The following is a 15,984-nucleotide window of genomic DNA, read 5'->3' on the forward strand; positions in this document are numbered from 1 at the left end:
GTGTTTAAGCCTCTAGAAGGAAAAGTGTCCTTGAAGAGAGGGCTCTGGGCCCAAGGCCATGTTCATCAGGGGTGGTATGGAGTACTGGACTTCACGTGCTGAGTGGTGGAAAGCAGAGGTGGGGCTGGTAGAAATCACGCAGAAGAGTTGAAGCAGAGACACAGAGGGCAAAGAAAAGGCACAAGAAGGACATCAGCTGAGTTGTAAGAAAGAAAGAGTAGGGATGGAGAATTAAGCTCTGTGAAGATGTAGGGTTAGGGGTTTAGCAGTTGTTTCTTCACTGGGGAACTAGACTTGAAAGTAAAAGACGTCCTCACCTTCCACCGTATCTGGTTGAACACTGCTCCAAGCCAGGCCCCAGGTTCCAGAAAGCCAAAGGACATCCCTTCTTTGTCTTTTCAGTTTACAGAAAACATTGACTCAGCCATGGCCTGTGTAGAGATGTTCACATACCTGGGCAGCACTTTTGAAAACCACTTCAGAAGATTTTTGGTGCTCTCTGCCCTACTCTTCCTCTTCCTCTGAGCTCAGCACAAGCCTGGAAGCCTTCAGAGGGTGTCCAGAGGGCTGTCTGCATACCTGTTAATGCTCTCAGTGTGTATCATGGCTCACAGAGCTGTCTTCCAGGTTAGGTATAAGACCATTTCCTTTCTCCCCTGACCCCCATGCTGAACAGCTGGGAGCAGGTGGTATTCCCGAAAGGCATGTCACTTGACTCACAGGAAGTAGGACTGCAGCACAGGCAGCTTGAGCATGATGGCTGGCAGCAGCAGGCTGGGAATGCCCTCACGTTTCCCATTGCTGCTACCTGGCTGGGTCAGCAAGTTTTTCACATGGCTTGTTAAACGCAGAGCCCTCCGTGGAGAAGACCACAACCACGGCTCTGTTGTCTGGGGTGCTTTGCAGAGCAGAGAGTCATCTATCTCTGTGTGGTCTGTGGCTGCTTTTGGCTTTCTTGTTTAAATTGCCCTTGATCAGAGCTGAGATTACAGAGGAACTTGGTCATTGCTGCCAGGCAGCTGTGGCTAAAAAATAAGAAAAAGGAAAGAAGATCTCACATCAGGCAGCTTCTCTTTATTTCTAGGAACACTCTGGGCCTTCCTTGAAGTGCATCACCTGCATAGCAGTGTTGGCTGGTCTGCCGATGGGAAGACCTGCTTTCCAAGTCTGAAGGAGACCCTGAGGTCATTGTGTCCATTCCCCTGCCTTCAGGCAGGATTAGAGATAAGCTGCCCTGCCAGAGGATAATCTCTTCTACTTGTAAAAGCTTCCAGAGTAGACCAGAATCTCTCTCTAGACCATTCATTGCAACTTTTAACAACCTTCACCATCAGGAAATTCTATCCTAAATCCCTTATGCTGCGGATTAAGTTTCTTTCCTTGTTCCATCCTCAGTAGCCACTGCCAAGACTTAGTCTGCACTGCCTGAGAGCTCTTCTGATACCTGAAGATTGTGTTAAATCCTGCCTGCCTGTCTTCCCCTGATGAATAATCCCAGCCTCTTTTTCTCCCAGGCCCTGCTGCCCGTCCTGCTCATCACCTTCGAGGCTACCCTCTGACCTCTCTCTAAGTGCCAGTGTCCCTGTGGGAGCCCAGAACTAGACTCAGGAGTGCAGTGCATTTCTAACCCATCTTAGGTCTGTGAGAGTCCTTCCTGAACCCACGCATGAACATTACCTTCTTGCTCGGGCACCCACATGGGCTTATGTGTTGGTGACCCTCACTCACAGGCTTACGGTCACCTTTCAACCTACTACTAGCCTATCAGATCCTTATCCTTTACTCTCTTGGATGTTAAGGGCAAGATAAATCACCCCCATCAGCAGTATTGCTGTATCATTTTATCTGCACCAAACACTGACCACTACCAGCACTGGAAACAAAGAGAAGGGAGAATGGGGACAATTCTGAGTGTCCGTATCTCTTCTGGAAGGTTGTGACAAGAGCAAGGAGCAGAGACGGCCAGCTGGTTGGATGTGGGTCCTCACATTGCTCTAACAACAACAGGTGCTCTCGGTCTGATGGCTTTCTTTTCTCTCCTTCTCAGTGCACTCTCTCACCATCTGGTCTCCACTGCTCCATACCCGCCCCTTCCAGCACACTTAGCCCCATGCCTACCCCATGGCAGGCTCACTCCCAGTGTCTGCAGGCAGCAGAGCTCAACTCCAAGTCACCAAGCAGATCCCAAAGAATTTGCATGGCCAGAAGGTGCTCACTGTGCACTGGGTGAACACACAGAAGGGCGAGGCGGCCTCTTCCTCAAGGAGGGTGAGGATGAGGCAGGGACTTGAGACACACGCCTGGCAAACTACAAACAGCATGTGGGCTTTGGCCTGCTGTTCACAATAGGAGAGAGATGTCAAAAGGCAGCCTTCTGAAAAGGGCCACATGAGGGGTGCCTGGGTGGTTCAGTCAGTTAGGTGTCCAACTCTTGGTCTCTGGTCAGGTCTTGATCTCAGGGTTGTGAGTTCAAACCCTGCATTGGGCTCCACACTAGGCACGAAGGCTACTTAAAAGGGGCCACCAGAGGTAGTTAGGTGTTAAGCACAGAAGACTTCAGGTCAGCAGTCAGAGAGGCTTCATGGAGGAGGTGGGTCGGGTTGGATGGGAGCTGGCCCTCAGCGGGCAGCTGTTGGCTAGGCCAAGAGTGTCCAGTATGGATTCAGCAAGAGAAGTCTGTGAGAGCTGGGATGCACTTGACTGGCTCATGGCTCCTGTTCTGCTCACCCCTTACAATCCGTCCAACTCTCTCCATCTCTAGTTTCCAGAAGAGATCACCTTCTTCCTTTTATTCCATTCATAAGGGAAAAAATATTTGATGGGCATCCTCTATGTGCTGGAACAATTCCAGGCCAGAGGCGGCCAATAACATGCTGCAACATACCGGTAGACCATGACTGGTTCTGGAGTGTGGGATTCCAATTCCCTTGGTCCCTGGGCTGGACAGATGCGGCATGGGCTGGTCAGTCTCCTGGGTCTGGGTCACTTCCAATTGCTGAGTAATTCTCTTGGTTTCTCATGCTGTACTGTGCAGTATTCTCATTTTGCGCCTTACTCTTCATGGTTGGGAGCACTGTCCTGGGCCTTGGGATACACAGATAACAAGGCAGGTGAAGCTACTCTAGTGGGTACGGCGGGTGGCATTCTAAGACAGCCATTAAGATTCCCACCCCTGGTGTATATGCCCTGTGTAATCCTGTCCTCTCGAGTGTGGGTGTGGGCTGTGACTATAAAGGGACAGTTGGTTTCATGATTAAGTCATGTTGTATGACACAGTTGACCTTAAAAGTGATTGTTCTGGGTGCACCTGATATAATCAGGTCATCCCTCCAGAGGGACTTGGCTCTTCCTGGTGGGAAAGATTCAAAGTGTGACAGGGCCTGGATGTGAGGGAGATCCTGTTTCTGGCTTTCACAATGGAAGGGCCATGTGACAAGGAATGGGGGTGGCCCCTGGGAGCTAAGGCAGCCCCTGGATGATGGCCAGCAAGGAAATGGCAACCCCAGTGTCGTATCTGCCAGGAGCTAAATCCTCCCACAACCACAGGAGCCTGGAAGAGGACCCCAAGCTCTGGACGAGAATGCAGCCCGGCCTACATCTCTTGTGAGACCCTGAGCAGAAAACTCAGTCCCTTCTGCTGCACGGACTAGGGAGCTAATGAATGGTGCTGCTGTAAGCTGAGTTTGTGGTGATGTGGGATGCAGCACAGAAAACTAATATTTGGGGGGATACAAAAACATTGAACATGCAAGATTCAGATGGTGATGAGGGGTGTGTAGATGTAGACTGAAACCCAGCAGTATAATGGGGCGGGGGCACTGTGGGTAGCCAGAGAGACATCACCTGGTGATGTTTAAGTGGAATGACAAGAAGGACCCAACCTGGTAGAGATCAGGGGGCAGAGCCATCCAGATGGAGGGAATAGCTAGGGCAAAGGACCTGGGGCTACAACAAGCCTGATGTTTTCAGGTACAAAAAAACAGGAAATGTGGCTTCCTGGATCTAGTCTACAGAGGCAGATACCAAATCATTCAGGGCTTTTTGAGATTAAACATGGCATTTGGATTTTATTTTCAGTGTGAGGGAAGCCAAGGAGGGTTTTAAGGAGAGGAGTGATGTCATATTTCGTTATTTCTTTTTAACTCAACGTCTGTTCTTCTATCCTTATAGAAGGAGGCTGAGGGCTGTTGGGGTCTGAGCACATGAATGAGTATCTGGGGTCTGGGCAAACATAAGGCAGAAGAGTGGGAACATCCCCAGGGCCTGGCTCCCTTGGGCTGCAATGGTTCCCTCCTTAAGACTGGCTGTTCTGTTGGGCACAATTCTGAGGGGAGGCCAGACCCTGGGCATGGAGAGTCCCGGTCACACACTGCTGGTGCTTAGTCCTTTGCACCGTGGTTTTATCCCTCCCTAGAGAGACCTCAGCACATAGATTACATTTTCTGTTCTATGCTGTGGGTACTATCCCATGCCACTGGTGCTCTGAACATGGTAGGCACTGGGTGGGTATATGCTTGGTGATGGCTGATGGCAAAGTGTGGTAGAATTGACTGTGGAGAGAAAATATCACATGCCAGTTTGGTTATTCATCCATGCCTTTATTTAGTTCCTGAGGGACTGCCCTATGCCCTGCCTTGTTCTAGGGGCTGGGAATACCATATCACATAGACAGAGTATATCTTTTCTTTAAGGAACTTATATTCTTAAAGGAGAGATAGATTTTTTAAAAAGTATAAAAACTGTGAATCAAAGAAAAACAATAACAAATGGAGGTAAATGCTGTGAAGGAAGTAAACAAGGAAACTAAGTGCTTGGGCCTAGAGCCTCCCAGAAGGACTAACTCCGAGTTCTGAAGGTATAATTTAATGAACGAACAAATGCACGAATCAATAATTTTCCTGCCCCTGGATTTGCTGCATTCTGCTCAATTTCTCTTCTCTGAGTCTGTTTCTCCTGGGAGGAGGCCCGAGTGTTGGGGGTGGGGGCAGACAGGCAGAAAGGGCTTAAGCTGCGGATTCGTATTTCAGAGCCATCTCATCTAGCTGCTGTGGGAGCCCCATGGGCCACATGTTAGGACAGAGGCTCTTCTGATGTTAGAGGGTGTGACGGTGGGGCCTCAATTGATGGGGAGAAAGAGGTAGTTTGAGGGACACTGAAGAGACATGCCGCTAAGACTTGGAGGTTTACTGGTTAAAGGAGGAGAAGGTTAAAGGTCATGGGACAAGGACCAGATGCAGATCTCTCTAGTTTGGACCAAGGCTGGATGGGAATGCTAATTTATTAAAATGCGACATTAAAGATAAAGAGCAAGGCTCGGTGATGGGGGGGCGGGTGGGTGGCGAGGTTGGGAGGGGCTGCTGGGAGAATTTTAGTTCTGGGTAAGCTTTGTCGGAGGCCCGTGTCCATTGGGAAGCTGACACACCTGTGGTGTGCTGGGGCCTGAGGGCTGGGCTGGAGACGCAGGTGGGGGTGGGGTGGGGGCTGTTATGGGTGCACGTGCTGGAAGCAGGGGAGCGAGGGAGCCGCGGGAGAGCCTGACGGCCAAAGAACCAAACTTAAAGGGGGGGAGAGCAAGGGGAGTTGGTCAAGGAAAAAGTTAAATATCCAGAAAGGATTAATCCAGGGAAAACAGACCCAGCTGAGGAGGTGGGAGGGTGCAGACTCGGAGCACAGGAGGTGCCCTTTGCGGGCTTCTGTCTGCTGGAGGGGCTCGGCCAGGTGTGTGCATGCGGGAGGAAGGGGAGGGCGCCCATCTGGTGCTTTCTCTTTTCACCGGAGGCAGCAGGTGAGGGATCTGTTGCTTATAGTCTTCCCATTTTTTTAAAATTTTTTTTTGTTTTAAGAGGTAAAACTCTGGCGCAGTAAGATTCTCCTGGGAAGGAGCGGATGACAAAGCTGGAGAGATTGGAAGTGTGGGGGCGGGAAGGGCAGGCACCCACCAGAAGGGGGTTTGTGAGGATGAGGGCGGCTTCTTCCACCTTTTCAGGAGGAGAGGGTGAGTAGAGATGTCGGGAGTGTGTGTGTGTGTGTGTGTGTGTGTGTGTGTATGTGTGTGTGAACGGGAGGCTCAGGACTTCATTTGTTGCCTTCTGCTTCTCTGCAGACGAGGAAGGTGGCGGGGACAGGTGGGTGCGTGGTTGGTGCTTGCAGAAGGGGCAAGCTGGCTGCATGGTGGGGGTCTCTGCCCACGGGCCCCACGAATAATTCCAGACTGTACTGAATGGTCTGGTTGGGCCTGTTATTTGAAGTTCTTTAGAACCGAAAGCTGAACAGGTTGAGAAGGTCAGAGCTTTGCACCCCAGAGGACAAGCTTCCTTCTTGGCCTCTCAGAGGGGACACAGGGGAGGTGACAGTGGCACAGGGCAGCCTGAGTTACTGCTTTCTCTGGGCGAAACGTGGGGAGGAGACCAACCTGTGAGTTTTTAAGATAAGCCCATGCGAATATTTCTGTCTCCATTTTTGTATTTCTTGTCTCACCACCTGCCCCCACCTCCTCCCCAAATCTGTTCCATAAGTAATTAATGACTGCTGCAGCGGCTTCTGTTCCTATAACTGAAGACACCTTTTGGCAGCTTTGTAAGTCTTGTGTCTTTCTTGGCTTCTAAAGCTAAGCTGCTCACCTTGTGTCTAAAACTGTGGCTGCAGACAGTTTGCTTCCGTGTGTCTCTGCATTATGGGTGAGTAGTCACAGCTGCCTTCACATCGTGTCTGTACAGCCTGATCAGTCCTCAGAATTGAAGGTCAGGTAACACTGAGCTCTGGGCACGGAAGATGGGTGGGAGGGTCGGAGGGATTTTTATGGGTGGTAAGGGGCCAGATACGGTACAAAACACTGGATTCTGTGTTGTCGAACTATGCTGCCCACCCACGTCAGGTTCCCTTGAAGCAGAGCCTGAGATAAGAATTCTTCAGAATGTGATTTATTGAGGGGGTGCCCTCAGGAGTGGGGGCGCAAGGAAAACAGGATAGGGCAGGGGAAGAAGCCTGAGGAAGGATGTGGCTTGGGCTGCATGCCAGCTCCCTTTGGTCCCATGGGAAATCCTGGAATGTGAATTATACCCCAGCGTTGGACTTCCCTTGTCTAGCCTTTCCTTGGGAAGTGGGGAGACAGTGGCTGTGATGTCTTCTGATGTCCCCACTCAGACCAGGATAAGTCTAAGAGAGCACCAACAGTTTCCATTACTATGTCCCTTTACTTTGTTTCACATAGTGAAGTCATTCATTCTTTCATTCATTCAACAAATACATGTTGCGACTGGCTCTTCCCTTAACCCTGATATTTCTGGCTGTTTCAGACACATTTTCTTTAAATACTTAAATAGCCAAAGGATTTTATGCTCTTAGGAGCACCAGGAAACCTCCCTTTGTCTGTTGACCTGGCTCATAGGTGTATTTCCACTCTATGTAAATCAGTTTACATATCAGTGGGGTGGAAAAGGAAGAGAACAGGAGAGCATTGTAGTCTCAGGAGGAGGGAGAAGGAGGGACAGGGTGAGGATGGGAAAGGCCAAGGGCCCTGGGCGGGCCTCCCAGTGTTTCCAGCTGGTTGCTCATGGGCTACACACATGGGGAAAGATAACAAAGAGCTAGTCTTTGTGCATGGATCTTACCTCTCTGGCATGGATGAAGAATTCAGGTGCTGGTCCGAGGCTACCTTAGGAGTTTGTTGCTATGGGAGCTCCTACTTAACGCTGAGAGGCTGAGGCTTTATGAACTCATCACTACCCTTTGTATGATGTCAAAGAGATGCCATTGTCACTCACTTCCCCATTGTGGCCCCCATCTATAAAATCAAAGCATGTGGTAACTCGATCCTGAAGTCCCTTTCGAGGGCTGAGACCCTTTATTTCAATAGTTCCTGGCTTTGACAGGTTGAGAACAAATAACCTAGTCCTGAGAGGACATACCTACTCTTGTGCCGGGAGACTCTGTAGGCCCATCATTTCACTTATGGCTCGAGTGGAGGGATAATGGCATGCTGCTAGGGTTTTGGGGGATTAAAAAAATTTTGAGAGGATCCATGATTGTCTTGGAATCAAGACTTACTAAACCTGAAAGTCTGGATCAGTGGACCCAAACCTGAAAGATAAAATGCTGCAGTTTTAGTTAAAAACTCACCGTTGCACACACACAGATGAGATAAAGCTGACGTATGAGCAGTTCTAGTGAAAAGACTTAGGAGTTTTAGTTCAGGATATATTTATTTATAAGTTCAGTAAATATTAATTGGGTGCTGGGCACTGATCCAGGAGCTGGGGACACAGCAGTGAATAAAGTGACATCATCCTTATCCAGCTTACATTCTGGTCCTGTAATGCGCTGTGATACAAATTACCCACTATGCAAGACAAATAGGTAGGTTATATGGTATGAACGGACCATGGATGGTGAGAGGAAAGGCAATGAGAAATGGCAATGATGGGGTGCTGTTTTAAATGGGGGAGCCAGGGAAGACTTTATGAGGAGGTCACGTTTGGCCCATTTGCTATTTGACATGGCTGCTAAAAAGCTACTGGAATCCTGGGTTCGATGATGAATTAGTTCCACTAATTAGAGTGACCTGCTTGGATGCCTCTACCCACCTAAGTTCACCTGACTTCCTCCAGCTGCCGGCTCAGCCCTGCAGGCCCGGCTGGACCTTTCAGGAAATTACCAAGCCAGCCTGCCTGACCTTGGCCTCATTTCAGGAAGTCTGCATCTCCTCGGCTCTTGGGAGCCATCGCCCACTGCAATGCACTCTGTCGCTGATCACGTGTAACACTGTGCCCCCCCCCCCCAACTGTCTGAGACAATGCTGCAGACACTGGGGGCTGGCTAGATTGCCCCTGCCCCCCGTGTGGAGCCATGCACAGTGCCCAAATGACCCTGACTTACCAAACCTGAGCTATCGACTCCCTCACTGTTTCAAAGTGCTCTGTTGGCACTGGCTCCAGAATAAGATTCAAAGGGAACATTTTCTGTTTTATTGATGTTCATCTTCCTAAGTTTGCACAGTGTGTGGCGTAAATGCTAATTTTTCTAGGTGGGGAAAAAAGTTTTCTCCCAAACTTCTTGCCATTTTATTAATAATGTAGCAAATGAGACAACATATTCTGAGGGCTCAGTCAATCCCGGGGAGGCAGGCTGGGCCTCCGAGTGGCCGTGTTCTTCCTCCTGCTGACTCCGTCTCTCCCTCGGTCTCTCTCTCGGGTGGCTTGCCGAGGCACTCAAGAGCAGAGGGCAGGGGGAATTATGCATGAGCAGAAAGAGGAGATGCTGACCTTCTGTGTTTAAAGGTTAAGGTGATTTCTTGGGAAATGGAACCAACTCACTAATCAGAAGCTGTTCTGAATTTTTCTGCAAAAATTAGACCGTGTGCCTCACTTCACAAGCTCTGTTTGTGAGGATATCCATATCTATATATAACACAGCTAAGCCAGGTTCAGCCTAAATTCATTAAACACCTACTGTGTTCCCAGTCTTAGGATGGATTAGGCTAAAAGGAGCACAAGGAGGTAAATGACAACCCTTGGTCACCTGTAACTCACATGGATGGAACATGCAGCCATTTTTCAGCTCCTTTCAGAAGGAGCAAGATAGTTCTTCTTATTCTGGGGAGTTAGTTACAAGCAAACCCGATCAGGGCACAGTCTACCCCCATTTGCACAGCCTTGGTGTTGATGGTTAAGCAGTACTCAGGATGAAGGTCATGTGCCATGAGATCTTAAGCCAGTGGGTAGGATCAGACAGAGACACAGGAATGGTTTGGAACTCAGAAGTCAAACATGTACTGAGTACATTCTCTGTGTCCAGCACTATGGTAGACACTTAAAGATAAATGCAAGTAAGATACAGCTTCTGTCTTCTAAAACACAAGCCCAGTTAAGGTAGAGAGCTTTTCTGTCTTGTTCTCTGCTATATTCGCAGAACCTAGAGCAGTATCTGGCATTTAGTGGAAACATAATGATGTTTGATGAATGAATGGAGGCATTTGTAGTAGAGGAGGAGGCAGGCATGAATATGTGTCGTGGTTCTTATGGTGTGTGTGTGAAAGAGATTAGGGCACAGGGGGGTCACTAAAGAGAAAGAGGTTGATTTTCTCTGTTAAGTGGGGATAAGATGAGAGAAGAGGCTTCACAGGTGTATCAGGAAGGATTCTTATTTTAGACAACAGAAATTCACTCTTTAGATTAAGCAGAAAAATGAATTTATTAAAGAAACAGGACCTTCCAGAATTTCTAGGTGTGCAGAAATTTGAAGCTTGACACTGGGATCTAGGAATCATGCTCAACGTTGCACAACAGAGTTGTGTAGTCTAGAGGAAGTACATTGCCCCTTTGCTGGACATGGTCATGGTGGCTTTCACTCCTGATGCCACAGTGCACTAGATACTGCCACTAGAGACTGGACATTGCTGTCCTCAAAGTCACCAGAATGAATTCCGTGTTGTGCATCCTTCATGCTGCTGGCCATAGGTTCAGAATCTGATTTGGGTTCATCCTATTGGGAGAACTGAGGTCACCTCAGGCATCCTGCACCCTAGCTGCAAGGGATGCTGGGAAAGTGAGTATCTGGTTGATATTCTCCTCCCAAAGAATTCATGAGGTGACGAGTGTGTGGAATATGGGTGGGGGGTGGGGGGTGGTTCAAAAGTCTTAGGTGCTAAAAAAGAAAGATACATGATTGTTACAGTAACATAGATGGTCCTAGTTTGCCAGGGAGGAAATTGTAGCTGTGGTTGGGACAGATTATGTAGAGTTTTGTATTATCTTGTTTAAAGGTTTGGACTCTTCCCCATAAACAGTTGGGAGGCTGTAACGGGCTTTAGGCAGGGGAGTGACAGTGTCAGGTTTGCATTTCAGAAGGCTGGCCCTGAAGGCGGAGTGGGGAGAGTGGAAGGGTGAGCAGGTGCGGGGGAGGGGGGATGGCAGCCCAGTCTGGCCAGAGCTGAGGAGGTGGAGCAGGCAGTGGTGATGGAAATGGGGAGGCGGGCAGTAGGAGGGACTTGATCAAAAACGGATCAGTGAGTGGAGCTCTTGAAGGTGAAGGGGAAGCTCTCAAAGATGACCCCTGGCTTTTTGGCCTGGGTGGGCTGGTAGGTGTGGGGAATGATGATGGCTCCATTGGAGATAGTAGATGAGGACAGGCGTCCAGTAAAGAGTGAGAGACTGAAAATGCCAGAGAGAGAGGGGGAGAGGGAGAGAGGGGGAGGGAGGGAGGGAGGGAGAGAGAGAAAGCTCTTAAGCAAGAGGGAAGCTTCAGCACAGAGGGGGTTGCCATCCTGAGTACACGGAGGGTCCCCTTTTCCTCAGAGGCCAGGGAAGAAGGTGAAGCTGGCTGTATGTGTAGATATGATTTTAGATGAGGGTTCATGGGTTCAGGAAGTGGGGGGAGTTTGTGCCCAAGGGATGTGCATTTCCCCAATTCCTTGAACCCTATGCCAGCCTTCCTACATCTCTGTGTGGATTGTCTCCTTCCTCCTCTTCATCTAGTTCGGGGACCAGCAAACATTTTCTTAAAGGGCCAGATAGTAAATATTTTTAGCTTGGTCTTAGCTCTAGGGTTGTAGAACAAAGGCAGCCACAGACATTCCACAGACAAAAGGTGAGACCCTGTGTCAGTAAATTTTATTTACTAAAACTAGCCCAGCCGTAGTTTACTGACCCCTGATCTAGCTGATTCCTACTCATCTTGACCCTCCTGGTAGATATTCTCATTGTACTTTGTGCTCTTCCTTCATAGTACTTCTCTCAACTCTAGTCATTTTCTGTTTGTTTGCTTAACATCCATTTAACTCAGTATTTGAGTTCAGCCAGGGGCTGTGCCTTTCTTGCCCTCATAGACCCCAGAGAAGCACACGTAGGAGTTAGCATGTCTCTGGGGTGCCTGGATGGCTCAGTCAGTTAAGTGTCCAACTTCGGCTCAGGTCATTATCTCATGGTTTGTGGGTTCAAGCCACGTGTTAGGCTCTATGCTTATAGTGTGGAGCCTGCTTGGGATTCTCTCTCTGCCCTTCCCCCACTCTCTCTCTCTCAAAATAAATTAAAAAACTTAGAAGAACTAGTGCATCTCCTGTGCTTACCATGCCAGGCACTGCTCTCAATCTCTACATTCATCAATTCACTCAAGTCATCCAGGATTCCCAATGGAGAGACACTGCTTTTCTTTTCTTTAAAAAAAATTTTTTTTTAACATTTATTCACTTTTGAGACAGAAAGAGACAGCACAAGTTGGGGAGGGGCAGAGAGAGAGGGAGACACAGAATCTGAAACAGGCTCCAGGCTCTGAGCCATCAGCACAGAGCCCGACATGGGCCTTGAACCCACAAACTATGAGATCATGACCCAAGTGGAAGTCAGACGCTCATCTGACTGGGCCACCCAGGTGCCCATGTTTTCATTTTACAGATAAGGAAGCCAAGGCTAAATAACTTGCTTGAAATCACACCATTGGAAGGTAGAGGGTCAAGATTTAGACAGTCTGGCTCCTCTTGCTAAGTTGCTGGCAAAAAACAAATCAAGTGAATTTGAAGTTGAGTTCTTCCTCTGATAGAGAAGGAGCTGCATGAGGTGAGGTTCACCTGAGGGGAAAGATGGAAACCTGGCAGTGTGGCTGTGGGGAAAGCAAGTGGGAGCTGACTGTGGATAGGTAGTGGCTTTGCCCTATGGTCCAGGTGAGGACAGAGGACTCATATGGGTGTCATTCTACAAGCAGTAGGCTCTTGTTAGGAGCCTACTGCTTCAGGAGCCTACATGCAGCAGCCAGTCAGGGCAGGAGCCAGCTGAGGTCTGGGTTGTGGCACATTGGGGGTTGCCAGTAGGTTGTCTGGGGTCAAAGCAGCATCTTCAAGGCAGTTGGAGACTGGATCAGAATTCCCTGAGGTAAAAGGTTATGGTTTTGGTGCTTACTAACCTTGTGATGTGGACACATTGCATAACTAATCTGGGCCTTGATTTTCTTATGTACAACATGAAGGGAGTAAGGCCTATACTGCTGTGTTTTGGTGACAGCAAGAGAAAAATTTATCTGAAGGTGCTGTCAGGTGATGGGAACTCAACATATTGGCCCTGTTTTCCCTTCTCATAACTTTTTGTTCATGAGGATCCATGAGAGCCAGATCGGTCCAGGATATTCAAGCCATGCCTTGAGAAGTTGCACTTCTTCCTGTCCTACTGTATGCCTGTGCTTCTCTCTTTCTGGCCCCAGCAAGTGTTCTTGGTTTCTACCAGGTAACACCTAGTATAGACTTCTTCCTGCCTACCATGTGCTCTGGACCAATTTTGATGTTGTACTGAGGTGTGTATGTGGGTGTGTGTCAGGAGGAGTGCACGCCATGTGCCCATTTTATGTGGGAGGAGTGGGCACATTCCCATATGTGACGTGCATATGTATGCATTTGTATATATGTATGTGTCACTCAAATTGCAACCTCCCATTCCTTGCAGTTGAGACAAGTTTCTTTCATGATGCTATTTGTAACTAAAAATAAAAAGGCAACTAAAAATAAAAAGAGCAATGCCCGTCAAGTTTCTGGAGAATAGGGATCATGGTGTATAACAAACCCACGGACCAAACAGATGGCAAAGAACTTAAAAGACAGGTTATATCTGATAAGACCAATTTTTGCAGGGCTAAAGGAAAAACAAAGCAAAATCTTTTTTCTTTTTTTTCCCCTTAAGATTCACATAACAAATTGTGCAAGTCCATGGTAGAAGGAAAAGTGTCTTCTTTTTGGGTGAAAAGCCCTAAAAGTTTGGTTGACTGAAAATTCATTACGGATGAAAGACTGCCTTTGGCCCCTCCTTTCCTCTTGAGCCCCTCCATCCAAGCCAATATAGTGATGCTGAGGTCATGGGATTCCTGACATGATGGTTTCCTTCCTAAATCATCTTCCCGTGACAAACCATGAGTCCACAGGTCCAAAGTAATGAAAAGGTTTTGTCTAATGAAAGATTTCCAGATCCTGTGGAGGTCGTGAAGTCTCCAAAACAACAGTGTGATCTTTGACTGCATTACTAAAGGTATGTTCTTAGACCTTAGAAGGATGACTGTCCTATTGTAGTCTGCACTGGTCAAGCCGTGTTTGGAAAGTCGTACTCAGTTCTGGGTGCCACAGGTATAGAGTACGTTGTACAATTTGAGTGGATGGGAAGGAGCCAAGGAAATCAAGAGGATTCATGTTAGGACATAATCCTCCATGGGTCTCTTGAGTTTCTGCCCATCTTGCAAACAACAGGCATTGACAAATCATTGGTACATGCTAGAGATAGTTTAGGAGGAAATTTTCTAACTGTGTCTTAGGGTAGAATAAAAAAAACTCCTGAGACCCTTGTTGTAATGTATTTTTGAAAGTCAACGATAGTCATCACTTTCAACGATATTGAAAGTGAACGAAATTCATCAGCTGAGACACATTATTTTGGATCTTTTTGTCTCAGAGTGCTACCTTTTCAATGGGAAATGCTCCTGGAAGCTGGATGTCTTGTCATCAATTCCATGGCTTAAATCAGGACTGCTGGCTTGGAGGCACAGGAAGGAGTGAGGCAAGCATAGGCAGATAGTAGCAATAACTATTCTGTGAACAGGACCCCACACCTTTGCCTCCTCCAGTCTTTATAAAATTAACTTCTCCCTTCTCTCCAGCCCTTCACTCAGATTGGTTTGCCTTCCTATTTTATTATCATCAGCAAATAGTAACGGAGTATGTAATATGTGATATTTGCAGAAGGAATTAATGAAATATAAAATGTAGTCTTTGACTTTTATATAATTTAATTCTTTCATTCATTCCACAAACTATTATTGAGAACCTACACTGTACTAAAATACAAAAGTGAATAAAGCATACGTCTTGCCTTAAAGAATCTACAATTTATTTGGGAAGACAGGATCAATACACAGGAAAAAATGTCAAAAAAAAAACCAAGGCAAATGATGAGAAGGTAATGGGATACAAATTCATGAGTTCTGCATGTTCAAAGACATAACCGTTCCCCTGGAACTCCAGAGAGAATCACATGCTTGTTACCCCCTTCCCTTGCAGTAAAGGAAGAAAGAAAGCCTCATGGGCTGGGGGAGGAAGGGCAGCTTTCTGGGGAGGGGTCAAAGAGCATGTTGCTGGAGTAGCTTTGGAATGGGAAGGCAACTGATGAGAGAGGGTTTTAATAAATATTACTACAAACTTTGCTTTGGGAGACCTTTTCATGTCCTTTGAGAGATGTAACTAGGGAATGAAATTCCTTTTTAATTACTTTGGTCAGTTGAAATTTTCCTTCGTGAAATCAACCCCATTCTGAGACAGAACCTTTTGGTTACAAGTAACGCAGGTAATGCTGATAAAGGATTGCCATGGAAGACCTCACGGTAGAAATGAACTGGAGCTTGATTTCCAAGGAGGGTGGGAGAAGGCAGGCAGACAGAGGGTAGAGGGAAGGCATCATATGGTGGAGGGCTAGGGGATGGAAAACTGGTGAATGTGCTGGGGAGGACAAGTTGAGGGTATCTCCAGGGGCCAGTGGAAAGGCCAAGGTAAGGGAAAATTTAGAGGTGCCAGCCCGGGCCATCAGCCTCTCTGGGAACTGTCTTTCATTCACCAAGACTTTCTCCTGTATTTGCTATAATTTTTTGCCTATCGACAATCAGAGTCCGTCCAGGGCATGCAGCAAGGGTGTGCCCTTCCTGTCTCCCCAACAGTGTTATCCCTTCCGACTGAAATCCTACTGCTCTCTCTCTCCCCAAGTTTCCCCAACTGTGATCCTGGCTATAAGAATGCTTGTACCCTGTTCTCACTCATATGAGGCTTCAGGTCTCACATCTAGGGCTATTTCCTAGGTGGGAAAGACAGAACTGCAGCCACATAAATGAATAAAATATTTATGAAGGACCTGAGAGGCTAGTTTAATCACATACATCTCTTTCCTCTTGTGTATTAATTAATCCTGATAAATCCCCCTACCTCATTTTTTTCCCCCTGCTGCATCCAAATTGCTCAAAAAGGCAAGTTTG

At 47.6% G+C, this 15,984-nt stretch overlaps 1 long non-coding RNA gene across 1 annotated transcript; it reads right to left on the bottom strand.

Moving 5' to 3' along the window:
- Positions 1-1,054: 1,054 nt before the first annotated feature.
- Positions 1,055-7,775, bottom strand: LOC122497405. The gene is made up of 2 exons (XR_006301100.1): positions 7,611-7,775; positions 1,055-3,084 (listed from the first exon to the last, which is right to left on the bottom strand). It is a non-coding gene; the product is annotated as an uncharacterized LOC122497405 (long non-coding RNA).
- Between the last annotated feature and the right edge of the window lie 8,209 nt (positions 7,776-15,984).

Source organism: Prionailurus bengalensis, chromosome A3, assembly GCF_016509475.1.
Source record: "Prionailurus bengalensis isolate Pbe53 chromosome A3, Fcat_Pben_1.1_paternal_pri, whole genome shotgun sequence".
Lineage (NCBI taxonomy): Eukaryota > Metazoa > Chordata > Mammalia > Carnivora > Felidae > Prionailurus > Prionailurus bengalensis.